Below are 16,391 nucleotides of genomic sequence, written 5' to 3'. Positions count from 1 at the left end.
CCACGTTAACCATTTATATAAAGCTATATAATATTATAGACTATATTACATTATATTATAGCCTATTATAACCTATTATAAATGACTTTGTAAACATTGTTTTACACTCAATGCTTCATATTCTTATTCCATTTACAGTTTGGTGATGGCCACGAGTCTATACACTTAATGTTAACCTCACATTTCAGGATATTTTATCTGATTATCAAATAATTTCCTCCATTTCTTCTTTCATGTAAATGCTGCGTGACTCCTACGTATTTTAATTTGCGCGCGCGCTGAACATTCGAGTTGCTTTTGAACCAGATTTGAACTGGAGTTACCATGGAAACGGGCGGGGAGCTCAACTGACGACAAGCAGCAACTCTGTCTCTCACTGTTGGTTTCGCTAATTTCAGGTAAGTTTAGTCCCCAAAATTACACAAATAGTACATAAAAATGTTTCTGACACATTCTTTCATGTAAATAACACGCTTCCGTTGAATATTTACTTTATAGAAATGGTTTAGTGCCTTCGGGAAAAGTCCGTTAGCATCTCAACTGTTAGACTTTAGCTGTAAGTTTAGGCTTTAGGCTTGTAATCTTGATTAGCGATTTTGTAAAGGTTTTGGTGGCAATTTTTTCAATGTGAATGGAAGTAAACTAAATTATCTTAAAATTAATTAACTTAAAAGTATTCACTGGACGGTTATTTCGTAGTTTTCACATGACGGAATGCCGGTTTTATAATGAATGCCATTTATGCCTAGTATTAACATGAATGTCACGCAACCGCTTAATTCACAGGTAAGTTAAGTTAACGTTAATTCCAAGTCAATTGAATTACCGTTTTCATATTAATGTGCTCTTTTAATTTAACGTTAAACATACAGCGCGCGCGCGCGCACACACGTTACACACAGATGAATAACCTTACTTCAAAAAATTTATATATTACTTGACAAGCTACTTTTTGTTTTTTACAAGTGAATGAACGATTTATTTGTCCAAAGGACAAGTACAAGACCAGGGTTAACGTTAATGCCAAGCCCTGGTTTATACATTTTTATAATTTTATTATAATAGCTTCAAAGAAGACCTTTCTCAATGCTGCTATTGTCATACAATGAAAGTATTAACGTTATATTACTAATTCCATAGTATGGCAAATTAGTACAAATTAGAAAAGTTTAGCAGGTACACAGAATTTTGATGCACATTATCTTATTTTCCCATCAATGATGGAAGTTCATTCATTTTCAGGTGTAGCTAATCCTTTACAATGTGTTATTGAACCTTTCCATTGTATAACATTTGTAAGCTACATTTTAATCTTGTGTGGTTTACAGTTTTTTTCCCACAGAGACTTCCAATGGGACGGGTGTCTAAACTGGCGGATGCGGAGCATCAAGCTTCTACTAGTTCTTTCCCCTCAAGGCCAAAGCATACCAAACAGACATCATCCCATTACAGGACAACCGTTGGATGCATTGACCTCTGAATTGGAGCTCTAAGGTGAGAGAAACTATCCCCGTACTATGCTCGAAGACGAAAATTTTGTCAGCGTGCCAGCATGTTGTTGTGGAATGTACTGTTGCATGAGAAAAAAAACACTCCTCACATGTGCAAACACTTATTGCTTTACTGATCACTAACCAATCACATATAGGTCAAAGGTCAGATTACCTGTTTTGAACTATTGATGCCATCAATGGACAGAGACCCCACACACACAATTGTGTTCTTTACAGTATTCTAAAGAATATACTTTTGGTTTACATATGTTTATGGTTGTGTTGTATGCTACTGTATACAACAGTAATGTTTGGCCTAATAAACATGTTGTGTTTCTACATTGCATTGGTGTTTAGTGTACTTGTTCCCGCTCTCAGCAGATTACTGTCACTGTAGAACATTGTATTGAAGTGAAGATATAAGCCTATGAAAGACCAGAGTGCTTTAGATATAGAACAACAGTGTTTACATGGTATATCCAAAAATGTACTATTATGAAAGAAGTGTTTGCCATTTGATGCAAATGCTTCATTCTGTCATGTGTTTATGGCATTTTGAATGCAGTGTTACATTTTGAAGGAGATTTTGTGTGTGCAGTTTTGGGAATTGTGTGTAGAGTTTTGAAAAAGGGTGACATCGTTTTGAAAACATGTGTTTGCAGTTGGAAAAAAACTAATATAAATTTATAGTACTCAAAGCACAGTCTAAATAACTTTAGGGTTAACATTTATGGAGTAGCCACACTGTTATTATCAAATGTTTATGAAATAATAATTCACCAATTTTTAGTAACATCAGTCAATCTGTTTTTTATCCACAGACCGGGCATGAAGAGACTGGACCACAGACTGGACCACAGTGCTAGTTTGGCACACCCACACTACTTATATTTAAGGGATAGTTCACCCAAAAATGAATATTCTGTCAGTAATTACTCACCCTCATGTTGTTCCAACCCCGTAAGACTTTCGTGAAATCTGACAGCTGTCTCACTCCTCCATAGGTCACACGCATCACACACATGACCAGCGTCGGCCAATGGTGAGCCTACGTGGTGACGTGCAACACAGATATACTATGTGCAGTTATACTACGTAAACACACTTAGGCCCACGGAGAACATAATGAATAGTGGAATAAAGTCATTATTTTTGTTTGTTTTTTGCGCACAAAAAGTATTCTCGTCGCTTGATAAACATATGGTTGAGCCACTGTAGTCACTTGGACTATTTTAACGATGTCTTTAAAGGTGCAGTGTGTAATTTTTAGAGGCATCTAGTGGTGAGGTTTGCGAATTGCAAACAGCCAGTCACTTACGGCCTATCCCTCCCTTCTCAAACTGGAAGGAGAAGCTACGGTGGCCGACGTAACCAGCACATTTCTCCCCACATAGCAAACCCACAACACAGCGAGGGAGAAGAACCACATGAAATTATCCGACTACAAATTTTTTCTAACAGATTAGTTTAGCTGGCTAGTATGAACTGTTATGCTGTAGGCTAATGTTAGTGTTTTACAGTCAATAGTACTAATCAGCTGATTGTCTCACGAACGTAACCAGCACATTTATCCCCACATAGAAAAGCCATAACACAGCGAGGGAGAATAACTAAGTTACATGAAACAATATACCTACATATTTTACACCACTGACAAGGGAAAAGTCACTTCACACGGTGTCTATGGCTAGCTTCTAGGTAATGCTAACATTATGAAACAACAGTTTTCATTTGCAATGTTAAAGTTGGAATACCTGACCTATCCAGCAGAAAACAGGCAACTTCGGCGTCGCTTTGAAAGCCTTTTTCCCTCGGTGAAAGGGAAAGCTTTTCCCTTCCATCAGTGAAAAGCCACACCGATGTTGACCCGTGATTTTTAGATTTACCCTCCGTCCGCTCTTGTCCTAAACAATATCTGTTTTCTGCAGCTTCTCATTCAAGTTAGTGACGAAACGCTCTGTAGCGCTGTTTGTTCGCTGTCGGCTACGGTAGAAACATGACGTCACAATATGTCGAGCTTCATAGAAGGGGGTGCCTGCGGTTATGTAGATATAAATGACTCAAAACATAACGGTTCATTAAGTAAGGTCTTTATACACCACTGAAAACATAGTTATGGATCTTATATTGCATTTCTGTCAATAGATCCTCAGAAATATTACACATTGCACCTTTAATAACTATTCTGGGCCGGCAAGTTTCTATCCCTCAAGAAGCCTATGGAGGAGTGAGACAGCGCTCAGATTTCATCAAAAATATCTTAATTTGTGTTCCGAAGATGAAGGAAAGTCTTACGGGGTTGAAACAACATGAGGGTGAGTAATTACTGACAGAGTTTTCATTTTTGTGTGAACTATCCCTTTAAGACTTCCGTTCATCTTCAGAACACAAATTAAGATATTTTTGATGAAATATGAGAGCTGGCTCACTCCTCCATAGGCTTCTAGGCAATTTCATTCTGCCGGCCCAGAAAGTTATTAAAGACATGTTAAAATAGTCCAAGTGACTACAATGGCTCAACCTTAAATTTATCAAGCAACGACAATAATTTTTGTGGGCCTCTTGAGTGAGTTCACAAAAGTGCCGCACTACATCGAGACCCATCTGTGTCATCTTCTCAGTTCTCGCTGATCTCGTGAACTCTAGGGCTGGGACAACTAGTCGGCGTTGGCCGATTAGTTTTTCTGATTGGCCGACGTTTTGGAAGCGGGACTTTTATTTTGACGGGCGGCGCTGAGAACACGAGCGCCTGAGAAGAGAACTGCAAACGCCTTTCTGACTTATTTCAAAAGCATCATACTACTACATTCTCTTTAATAAATGATTCAATAACAAATACATTTTGTAACAGTCACTTGTTGCCGCCTTGTGGCGAAACAATGTAATCGATAAATGCGTTATTTTAAGCTGATTTAGGGGCCGATCACACCTAACGCGATTTTGGCAGTGAGAGGTGCCTTTTTTCAATTGATTTCTATGGCAGTGCGCGTTCTGCGCGCTGTTTATGCGCCTCAGGCGCCTCGCGTTTTTGGAGTTAAAACAAATCAACTCCGAGCGGTAAAAGTGTTTTTTCCACTGTCCAATTGAATGAATGGAGAGGCGGGTCTTCCGTTGTAGTGATGAAAGCTACAGTTGCTTTGAACGCCGGAGAGTGTGATGATGGAGGATAAACTTGTGGTGCTCCCGCGGGTTACCAGGAGCTTAACGACTTCAGGAATCGTAATGTTAACAGAAAGTAAACAAAGTTAATAAAAGGCTGATTTGACGTTTACTTGACTGACAGGACAGCTGTTTCTGTGTTTGCCTAGCAGCTAGGGCTGAACGATATATCGTTATCGTATCTATATCTCGATATGAACTTTCAAGATATTACTATCGAAAAAAGCAACGATATCGACGATATAGATTCCCCCTTTCCGCGCTCGCCCTGCATACAACTCTGGCAGTCACAACAAACATCAGTTTTACGAGTGCCTTTGAATGCACAGCTAAAGCCAGCGCGCACACACTACCAGGGACGTGGGAACTATATTGTGAGAGGGGGGGCGGCGTTTCCATGGTGACGCGTCATTGCTTGTCACGTGACACACCGCGTGACACACCGCAGCAGCAACAGCGCTGAATGAATGATGATCTGCTTTTATGACATTTTTCCTTTTTTATTCAGAATATTCACAAATGTGTTAGCTATGGCATGAAATATCTGATATTCCGATTGTCAAATACATGCAAGTGGAAGTATATTGTTGTTTAAACACCTTTATAACGATCACGTTAGTTGAGCTGTATGCGCGATGGGCGCCACCGTGTTAGTTTGTGCCGCAGACGCGGCAGTTTGTGCCCCCCCCCCTCCCATATCGTATTGGATCGATATCGAGATATCTGGCATGAAAATCGAGATAAGATATTTTGTCCATATCGTTCAGCCCTACTAGCAGCCAACATAAAACGCAGATCACTGCTCGTTCTGTGTGATTGGAACGATCACTGGTGCTGTTCTCTCAGGTTTCATCGAAAATATATTAATTTGTGTTCTGAAGATAAACGGAAGTCTTACGGGGTTGGAATAACATGAGTAATTACTGACATAATTTTTTGGTGACCTAACCCTTAAACACAGTTTTCATTTCATTTAAATGTTTACATGAAAATATTTGTAGTTGTTTTTTTAAGCTATTATGTAGCGTTTAAAATGTATGATAATCATATGAAATGTTCTACTTTTTGATGTGATGTAAAAGTGCGCTTATAATTCACATGGTTGTTTTAATAAAAAAATTAAGTTGAACGAATGGTGCAGAATTGTTTTTCTAACCTTAAAATAACATTTTAACATGAAAGAAAGTGGACATTTTAATGTTCTTTGAATGTTGTATTGTTAATAACATTTTGGGGGAAAACGTTGCAGGAACGTTATGCTTACCTTAAGATAATGTTCCAGCAACGTTATGCCAATGTTCCAGCAATGTTATGCGAACGTTCCGACAACATTATGCTAACCTTAAGATAACGTTCCATGAACGTTATGCTAACCTTAAGATAACGTTCCATGAACGTTATGCTAACCTTAAAATAACGTTCCATGAACGTTATGCTAACCTTAAGAATGTTCCAGCAACGTTATGCTAACATTCCAGCAATGTTATGCTAACCTTAATATAACGTTCCAGCAACGTTATGCTAACCTTAATATAACATTCCAGCAACGTTATGCTAACCTTAATATAACATTCCAGCAACGTTATTCTAACCTTAAGATAATGTTCCAGCAACATTATGCTAACGTACCAGCAACGTTATGCTAACATTCCAGCAATGTTATGCTAACCTTAATATAACGTTCCAGCAACGTTATGCTAACCTTAAGATAATGTTCCAGCAACGTTATGCTAATGTTCCAGCAACGTTATGCTAACCTTAAGATAATGTTCCAGCAACGTTATGCTAATGTTCCAGCAACGTTATGCTAATGTTCCAGCAACGTTATGCTAATGTTCCAGCAACGTTATGCTAACGTTCCAGCAACGTTATGCTAATGTTCCAGCAACGTTATGCTAATGTTCCAGCAACGTTATGCTAATGTTCTAGCAACGTTATGCTAACGTTCCAGCAACGTTATGCTAACCTTAAGATAACGTTCCAGCAACATTATGCTAACGTTCCAGCAACGTTTTGCTAACATTAAGAAACCATTCCAGCAACGTTAAGCAAACTGGACATTTCAACGTTTTTAGAACATTTCAAATCAACGTTCCCACAACGTTCTCAGAACATAATTTTGTTAGCTGGGACTACATCAACACCTATCATAATGGGAGTGGGGGAACGGATTCCGACAGCTGTTTTTTTTACAGGGGGAACAGAATCCGACGGCAAAAAAACAGCCGTCGGAATCCGTTCCCCCTGTATTTCTTACACAAGGAAGATCTTCTAATATCTATCAAAGTGCTGAAAATGACTAGGCCTCCACAGCCTAGTGGTCAATGCACTGACTTTAAGACCTGATGATTTTTAGATGAAACAAGTTCAAGTCTCGGCCTCGCTGACTTTTTTTTATCCCATATTTTCCTATCACAATAAAAGGCAAAAAGTCTAAAATATATTTATTTTACACTGGTGCCAGGTAAGCTCCATCCCCACACAAAATAAAATATGCATTTTTTAAGCCACTACATCAACACCTATCATAATGGGAGTGGGGGAACGGATTCCGACAGCTGTTTTTTTTTACAGGGGGAACGGAATCCGACGGCAAAAAAACATCCGTCGGAATCCGTTCCCCCTGTATTTCTTACACAAGGAAGATCTTCTTATATCTATCAAAGTGCTGAAAATGACTAGGCCTCCACAGCCTAGTGGTCAATGCACTGACTTTAAAACCTGAAGATTTTTAGATGAAACAAGTTCAAGTCCCGTCCTCGCTGACTTTTTTTATCCCATATTTTCCTATCACAATAAAAGGCAAAAAGTCTAAAATATATTTATTTTACACTGGTGCCAGGTAAGCTCCATCCCCACACAAAATAAAATATGCATTTTTTAAGCCACTACATCAACACCTATCATAATGGGAGTGGGGGAACGGATTCCGACAGCTGTTTTTTTTACAGGGGGAACAGAATCCGACGGCAAAAAAACAGCCGTCGGAATCCGTTCCCCCTGTATTTCTTACACAAGGAAGATCTTCTAATATCTATCAAAGTGCTGAAAATGACTAGGCCTCCACAGCCTAGTGGTCAATGCACTGACTTTAAGACCTGATGATTTTTAGATGAAACAAGTTCAAGTCTCGGCCTCGCTGACTTTTTTTTATCCCATATTTTCCTATCACAATAAAAGGCAAAAAGTCTAAAATATATTTATTTTACACTGGTGCCAGGTAAGCTCCATCCCCACACAAAATAAAATATGCATTTTTTAAGCCACTACATCAACACCTATCATAATGGGAGTGGGGGAACGGATTCCGACAGCTGTTTTTTTTTACAGGGGGAACGGAATCCGACGGCAAAAAAACAGCCGTCGGAATCCGTTCCCCCTGTATTTCTTACACGAGGAAGATCTTCTAATATCTATCAAAGTGCTAAAAAATGACTAGGCCTCCACAGCCTAGTGGTCAATGCACTGACTTTAAGACCTGATGATTTTTAGATGAAACAAGTTCAAGTCCCGGCCTCGCTGACTTTTTTTGATCCCATATTTTCCTATCACAATAAAAGGCAAAAAGTCTAAAATATATTTATTTTACACTGGTTCCAGGTAAGCTCCATCCCCACACAAAATAAAATATGCATTTTTTAAGCCACTACATCAACACCTATCATAATGGGAGTGGGGGAACGGATTCCGACAGCTGTTTTTTTTTACAGGGGGAACGGAATCCGACGACAAAAAAACAGCCGTCGGAATCCGTTCCCCCTGTATTTCTTACACAAGGAAGATCTTCTAATATCTATCAAAGTGCTAAAAATTACTAGTCCTCCACAGCCTAGTGGTCAATGCACTGACTTTAAAACCTGATGATTTTTAGATGAAACAAGTTCAAGTCCAGGCCTCGCTGACTTTTTTTGATCCCATATTTTCCTATCACAATAAAAGGCAAAAACTCTAAAATATATTTATTTTACACTGGTGCCAGGTAAGCTCCATCCCCACACAAAATAAAATATGCATTTTTTAAGCCACTACATCAACACCTATCATAATGGGAGTGGGGGAACGGATTCCGACAGCTATTTTTTTACAGGGGTAACAGAATCCGACAGCAAAAAAACAGCCGTCGGAATCCGTTCCCCCTGTATTTCTTACACAAGGAAGATCTTCTAATATCTATCAAAGTGCTGAAAATGTCTAGGCCTCCACAGCCTAGTGGTCAATGCACTGACTTTAAAACCTGATGATTTTTAGATGAAACAAGTTCAAGTCCAGGCCTCGCTGACTTTTTTTGATCCCATATTTTCCTATCACAATAAAAGGCAAAAACTCTAAAATATATTTATTTTACACTGGTGCCAGGTAAGCTCCATCCCCACACAAAATAAAATATGCATTTTTTAAGCCACTACATCAACACCTATCATAATGGGAGTGGGGGAACGGATTCCGACAGCTGTTTTTTTTTACAGGGGGAACGGAATCCGACGGCAAAAAAACAGCCGTCGGAATCCGTTCCCCCTGTATTTCTTACACGAGGAGAATCTTCTAATATCTATCAAAGTGCTGAAAATGACTAGGCCTCCACAGCCTAGTGGTCAATGCACTGACTTTAAAACCTGAAGATTTTTAGATGAAACAAGTTCAAGTCCCGGCCTCGCTGACTTTTTTTGATCCCATATTTTCCTATCACAATAAAAGGCAAAAAGTCTAAAATATATTTATTTTACACTGGTGCCAGGTAAGCTCCATCCCCACACAAAATAAAATATGCATTTTTTAAGCCACTACATCAACACCTATCATAATGGGAGTGGGGGAACGGATTCCGACAGCTGTTTTTTTTTACAGGGGGAACGGAATCCGACGACAAAAAAACAGCCGTCGGAATCCGTTCCCCCTGTATTTCTTACACAAGGAAGATCTTCTAATATCTATCAAAGTGCTAAAAATGACTAGTCCTCCACAGCCTAGTGGTCAATCCACTGACTTAAAGAGCTGATGATTTTTAGATGAAACAAGTTCAAGTCCCGGCCTCGCTGACTTTTTTTGATCCCATATTTTCCTATCACAATAAAAGGCAAAAAGTCTAAAATATATTTATTTTACACTGGTGCCAGGTAAGCTCCATCCCCACACAAAATAAAATATGCATTTTTTAAGCCACTACATCAACACCTATCATAATGGGAGTGGGGGAACGGATTCCGACAGCTGTTTTTTTTTACAGGGGGAACGGAATCCGACGACAAAAAAACAGCCGTCGGAATCCGTTCCCCCTGTATTTCTTACACAAGGAAGATCTTCTAATATCTATCAAAGTGCTGAAAATGTCTAGGTCTCCACAGCCTAGTGGTCAATGCACTGACTTTAAAACCTGATGATTTTTAGATGAAACAAGTTCAAGTCCAGGCCTCGCTGACTTTTTTTGATCCCATATTTTCCTATCACAATAAAAGGCAAAAACTCTAAAATATATTTATTTTACACTGGTGCCAGGTAAGCTCCATCCCCACACAAAATAAAATATGCATTTTTTAAGCCACTACATCAACACCTATCATAATGGGAGTGGGGGAACGGATTCCGACAGCTGTTTTTTTTACAGGGGGAACAGAATCCGACGGCAAAAAAACAGCCGTCGGAATCCGTTCCCCCTGTATTTCTTACACAAGGAAGATCTTCTAATATCTATCAAAGTGCTGAAAATGACTAGGCCTCCACAGCCTAGTGGTCAATGCACTGACTTTAAGACCTGATGATTTTTAGATGAAACAAGTTCAAGTCCCGGCCTCGCTGACTTTTTTTGATCCCATATTTTCCTATCACAATAAAAGGCAAAAAGTCTAAAATATATTTATTTTACACTGGTGCCAGGTAAGCTCCATCCCCACACAAAATAAAATATGCATTTTTTAAGCCACTACATCAACACCTATCATAATGGGAGTGGGGGAACGGATTGCGACAGCTTTTTTTTTTACAGGGGGAACAGAATCCGACAGCAAAAAAACAGCCGTCGGAATCCGTTCCCCCTGTATTTCTTACACAAAGAAGATCTTCTAATATCTATCAAAGTGCTAAAAATGCCTAGGCCTCCACAGCCTAGTGGTCAATGCACTGACTTTAAAACCTGATGATTTTTAGATGAAACAAGTTCAAGTCCAGGCCTCGCTGACTTTTTTTGATCCCATATTTTCCTATCACAATAAAAGGCAAAAAGTCTAAAATATATTTATTTTACACTGGTGCCAGGTAAGCTCCATCCCCACACAAAATAAAATATGCATTTTTTAAGCCACTACATCAACACCTATCATAATGGGAGTGGGGGAACGGATTCCGACAGCTGTTTTTTTTTACAGGGGGAACGGAATCCGACGGCAAAAAAACAGCCGTCGGAATCCGTTCCCCCTGTATTTCTTACACAAGGAAGATCTTCTAATATCTATCAAAGTGGTTAAAATGCCTAGGCCTCCACAGCCTAGTGGTCAATGCACTGACTTTAAGAGTTGATGATTTTTAGATGAAACAAGTTCAAGTCCCGGCCTCGCTGACTTTTTTTGATCCCATATTTTCCTATCACAATAAAAGGCAAAAAGTCTAAAATATATTTATTTTACACTGGTGCCAGGTAAGCTCCATCCCCACACAAAATAAAATATGCATTTTTTAAGCCACTACATCAACACCTATCATAATGGGAGTGGGGGAACGGATTCCGACAGCTGTTTTTTTTACAGGGGGAACAGAATCCGACGGCAAAAAAACAGCCGTCGGAATCAATTCCCCCTGTATTTCTTACACAAGGAAGATCTTCTAATATATATCAAAGTGCTGAAAATGACTAGGCCTCCACAGCCTAGTGGTCAATCCACTGACTTTAAAACCTGATGATTTTTAGATGAAACAAGTTCAAGTCCAGGCCTCGCTGACTTTTTTTGATCCCATATTTTCCTATCACAATAAAAGGCAAAAACTCTAAAATATATTTATTTTACACTGGTGCCAGGTAAGCTCCATCCCCACACAAAATAAAATATGCATTTTTTAAGCCACTACATCAACACCTATCATAATGGGAGTGGGGGAACGGATTCCGACAGCTGTTTTTTTTTACAGGGGGAACAGAATCCGACAGCAAAAAAACAGCCGTCGGAATCCGTTCCCCCTGTATTTCTTACACGAGGAGAATCTTCTAATATCTATCAAAGTGCTGAAAATATTTAGGCCTCCACAGCCTAGTGGTCAATGCACTGACTTTAAGACCTGATGATTTTTAGATGAAACAAGTTCAAGTCCCGGCCTCGCTGACTTTTTTTGATCCCATATTTTCCTATCACAATAAAAGGCAAAAACTCTAAAATATATTTATTTTACACTGGTGCCAGGTAAGCTCCATCCCCACACAAAATAAAATATGCATTTTTTAAGCCACTACATCAACACCTATCATAATGGGAGTGGGGGAACGGATTCCGACAGCTGTTTTTTTTTACAGGGGGAACAGAATCCGACGGCAAAAAAACAGCCGTCGGAATCCGTTCCCCCTGTATTTCTTACACAAGGAAGATCTTCTAATATCTATCAAAGTGCTGAAAATGACTAGGCCTCCACAGCCTAGTGGTCAATGCACTGACTTCAAGACCTGATGATTTTTAGATGAAACAAGTTCAAGTCCCGGCCTCGCTGACTTTTTTTGATCCCATATTTTCCTATCACAATAAAAGGCAAAAAGTCTAAAATATATTTATTTTACACTGGTGCCAGGTAAGCTCCATCCCCACACAAAATAAAGTATGCATTTTTTAAGCCACTACATCAACACCTATCATAATGGGAGTGGGGGAACGGATTCCGACAGCTGTTTTTTTTTACAGGGGGAACGGAATCCGACGGCAAAAAAACAGCCGTCGGAATCCGTTCCCCCTGTATTTCTTACACAAGGAAGATCTTCTAATATCTATCAAAGTGCTTAAAATTATTAGTCCTCCACAGCCTAGTGGTCAATCCACTGACTTTAAGAGCTGATGATTTTTAGATGAAACAAGTTCAAGTCCCGGCCTCGCTGACTTTTTTTTATCCCATATTTTCCTATCACAATAAAAGTCAAAAACTCTAAAATATATTTATTTTACACTGGTGCCAGGTAAGCTCCATCCCCACACAAAATAAAATATGAATTTTTTAAGCCACTACATCAACACCTATCATAATGGGAGTGGGGGAACGGATTCCGACAGCTGTTTTTTTTACAGGGGGAACAGAATCCGACGGCAAAAAAACAGCCGTCGGAATCCGTTCCCCCTGTATTTCTTACACAAGGAAGATCTTCTAATATCTATCAAAGTGCTGAAAATGACTAGGCCTTCACAGCCTAGTGGTCAATGCACTGACTTTAAGATCTGATGATTTTTAGATGAAACAAGTTCAAGTCCCGGCCTCGCTGACTTTTTTTGATCCCATATTTTCCTATCACAATAAAAGGCAAAAACTCTAAAATATATTTATTTTACACTGGTGCCAGGTAAGCTCCATCCCCACACAAAATAAAATATGCATTTTTTAAGCCACTACATCAACACCTATCATAATGGGAGTGGGGGAACGGATTCCGACAGCTGTTTTTTTTTACAGGGGGAACGGAATCCGACGACAAAAAAACAGCCGTCGGAATCCGTTCCCCCTGTATTTCTTACACAAGGAAGATCTTCTAATATCTATCAAAGTGCTAAAAATGACTAGTCCTCCACAGCCTAGTGGTCAATCCACTGACTTAAAGAGCTGATGATTTTTAGATGAAACAAGTTCAAGTCCCGTCCTCGCTGACTTTTTTTTATCCCATATTTTCCTATCACAATAAAAGGCAAAAAGTCTAAAATATATTTATTTTACACTGGTGCCAGGTAAGCTCCATCCCCACACAAAATAAAATATGCATTTTTTAAGCCACTACATCAACACCTATCATAATGGGAGTGGGGGAACGGATTCCGACAGCTGTTTTTTTTTACAGGGGGAACGGAATCCGACGGCAAAAAAACAGCCGTCGGAATCCGTTCCCCCTGTATTTCTTACACGAGGAAGATCTTCTAATATCTATCAAAGTGCTAAAAAATGACTAGGCCTCCACAGCCTAGTGGTCAATGCACTGACTTTAAGACCTGATGATTTTTAGATGAAACAAGTTCAAGTCCCGGCCTCGCTGACTTTTTTTGATCCCATATTTTCCTATCACAATAAAAGGCAAAAAGTCTAAAATATATTTATTTTACACTGGTTCCAGGTAAGCTCCATCCCCACACAAAATAAAATATGCATTTTTTAAGCCACTACATCAACACCTATCATAATGGGAGTGGGGGAACGGATTCCGACAGCTGTTTTTTTTTACAGGGGGAACGGAATCCGACGACAAAAAAACAGCCGTCGGAATCCGTTCCCCCTGTATTTCTTACACAAGGAAGATCTTCTAATATCTATCAAAGTGCTAAAAATTACTAGTCCTCCACAGCCTAGTGGTCAATGCACTGACTTTAAAACCTGATGATTTTTAGATGAAACAAGTTCAAGTCCAGGCCTCGCTGACTTTTTTTGATCCCATATTTTCCTATCACAATAAAAGGCAAAAACTCTAAAATATATTTATTTTACACTGGTGCCAGGTAAGCTCCATCCCCACACAAAATAAAATATGCATTTTTTAAGCCACTACATCAACACCTATCATAATGGGAGTGGGGGAACGGATTCCGACAGCTATTTTTTTACAGGGGTAACAGAATCCGACAGCAAAAAAACAGCCGTCGGAATCCGTTCCCCCTGTATTTCTTACACAAGGAAGATCTTCTAATATCTATCAAAGTGCTGAAAATGTCTAGGCCTCCACAGCCTAGTGGTCAATGCACTGACTTTAAAACCTGATGATTTTTAGATGAAACAAGTTCAAGTCCAGGCCTCGCTGACTTTTTTTGATCCCATATTTTCCTATCACAATAAAAGGCAAAAACTCTAAAATATATTTATTTTACACTGGTGCCAGGTAAGCTCCATCCCCACACAAAATAAAATATGCATTTTTTAAGCCACTACATCAACACCTATCATAATGGGAGTGGGGGAACGGATTCCGACAGCTGTTTTTTTTTACAGGGGGAACGGAATCCGACGGCAAAAAAACAGCCGTCGGAATCCGTTCCCCCTGTATTTCTTACACGAGGAGAATCTTCTAATATCTATCAAAGTGCTGAAAATGACTAGGCCTCCACAGCCTAGTGGTCAATGCACTGACTTTAAAACCTGAAGATTTTTAGATGAAACAAGTTCAAGTCCCGGCCTCGCTGACTTTTTTTGATCCCATATTTTCCTATCACAATAAAAGGCAAAAAGTCTAAAATATATTTATTTTACACTGGTGCCAGGTAAGCTCCATCCCCACACAAAATAAAATATGCATTTTTTAAGCCACTACATCAACACCTATCATAATGGGAGTGGGGGAACGGATTCCGACAGCTGTTTTTTTTTACAGGGGGAACGGAATCCGACGGCAAAAAAACAGCCGTCGGAATCCGTTCCCCCTGTATTTCTTACACAAGAAAGATCTTCTAATATCTATCAAAGTGGTTAAAATGCCTAGGCCTCCACAGCCTAGTGGTCAATGCACTGACTTTAAGAGTTGATGATTTTTAGATGAAACAAGTTCAAGTCCCGGCCTCGCTGACTTTTTTTGATCCCATATTTTCCTATCACAATAAAAGGCAAAAAGTCTAAAATATATTTATTTTACACTGGTGCCAGGTAAGCTCCATCCCCACACAAAATAAAATATGCATTTTTTAAGCCACTACATCAACACCTATCATAATGGGAGTGGGGGAACGGATTCCGACAGCTGTTTTTTTTTACAGAGGGAACGGAATCCGACGACAAAAAAACAGCCGTCGGAATCCGTTCCCCCTGTATTTCTTACACAAGGAAGATCTTCTAATATCTATCAAAGTGCTGAAAATGTCTAGGTCTCCACAGCCTAGTGGTCAATGCACTGACTTTAAAACCTGATGATTTTTAGATGAAACAAGTTCAAGTCCAGGCCTCGCTGACTTTTTTTGATCCCATATTTTCCTATCACAATAAAAGGCAAAAACTCTAAAATATATTTATTTTACACTGGTGCCAGGTAAGCTCCATCCCCACACAAAATAAAATATGCATTTTTTAAGCCACTACATCAACACCTATCATAATGGGAGTGGGGGAACGGATTCCGACAGCTGTTTTTTTTACAGGGGGAACAGAATCCGACGGCAAAAAAACAGCCGTCGGAATCCGTTCCCCCTGTATTTCTTACACGAGGAGAATCTTCTAATATCTATCAAAGTGCTGAAAATATTTAGGCCTCCACAGCCTAGTGGTCAATGCACTGACTTTAAGACCTGATGATTTTTAGATGAAACAAGTTCAAGTCCCGGCCTCGCTGACTTTTTTTGATCCCATATTTTCCTATCACAATAAAAGGCAAAAACTCTAAAATATATTTATTTTACACTGGTGCCAGGTAAGCTCCATCCCCACACAAAATAAAATATGCATTTTTTAAGCCACTACATCAACACCTATCATAATGGGAGTGGGGGAACGGATTCCGACAGCTGTTTTTTTTTACAGGGGGAACAGAATCCGACGGCAAAAAAACAGCCGTCGGAATCCGTTCCCCCTGTATTTCTTACACAAGGAAGATCTTCT

At 39.4% G+C, this 16,391-nt stretch overlaps 1 long non-coding RNA gene across 1 annotated transcript; it reads left to right on the top strand.

Moving 5' to 3' along the window:
• The first annotated feature begins 306 nt into the window (after nt 1–306).
• On the top strand, nt 307–3,994 carry LOC307011823. The gene is made up of 3 exons (XR_013800493.1): nt 307–398; nt 1,329–1,494; nt 2,315–3,994. It is a non-coding gene; the product is annotated as an uncharacterized lncRNA (long non-coding RNA).
• The last annotated feature ends 12,397 nt before the right edge of the window (nt 3,995–16,391 follow it).

This window comes from Phoxinus phoxinus (assembly GCF_949152265.1).
Source record: "Phoxinus phoxinus genome assembly, chromosome: 15".
Lineage (NCBI taxonomy): Eukaryota > Metazoa > Chordata > Actinopteri > Cypriniformes > Leuciscidae > Phoxinus > Phoxinus phoxinus.
Note: the sequence above shows the minus strand (reverse complement) of the source record. Positions and strands in the feature narration are given on the sequence as shown.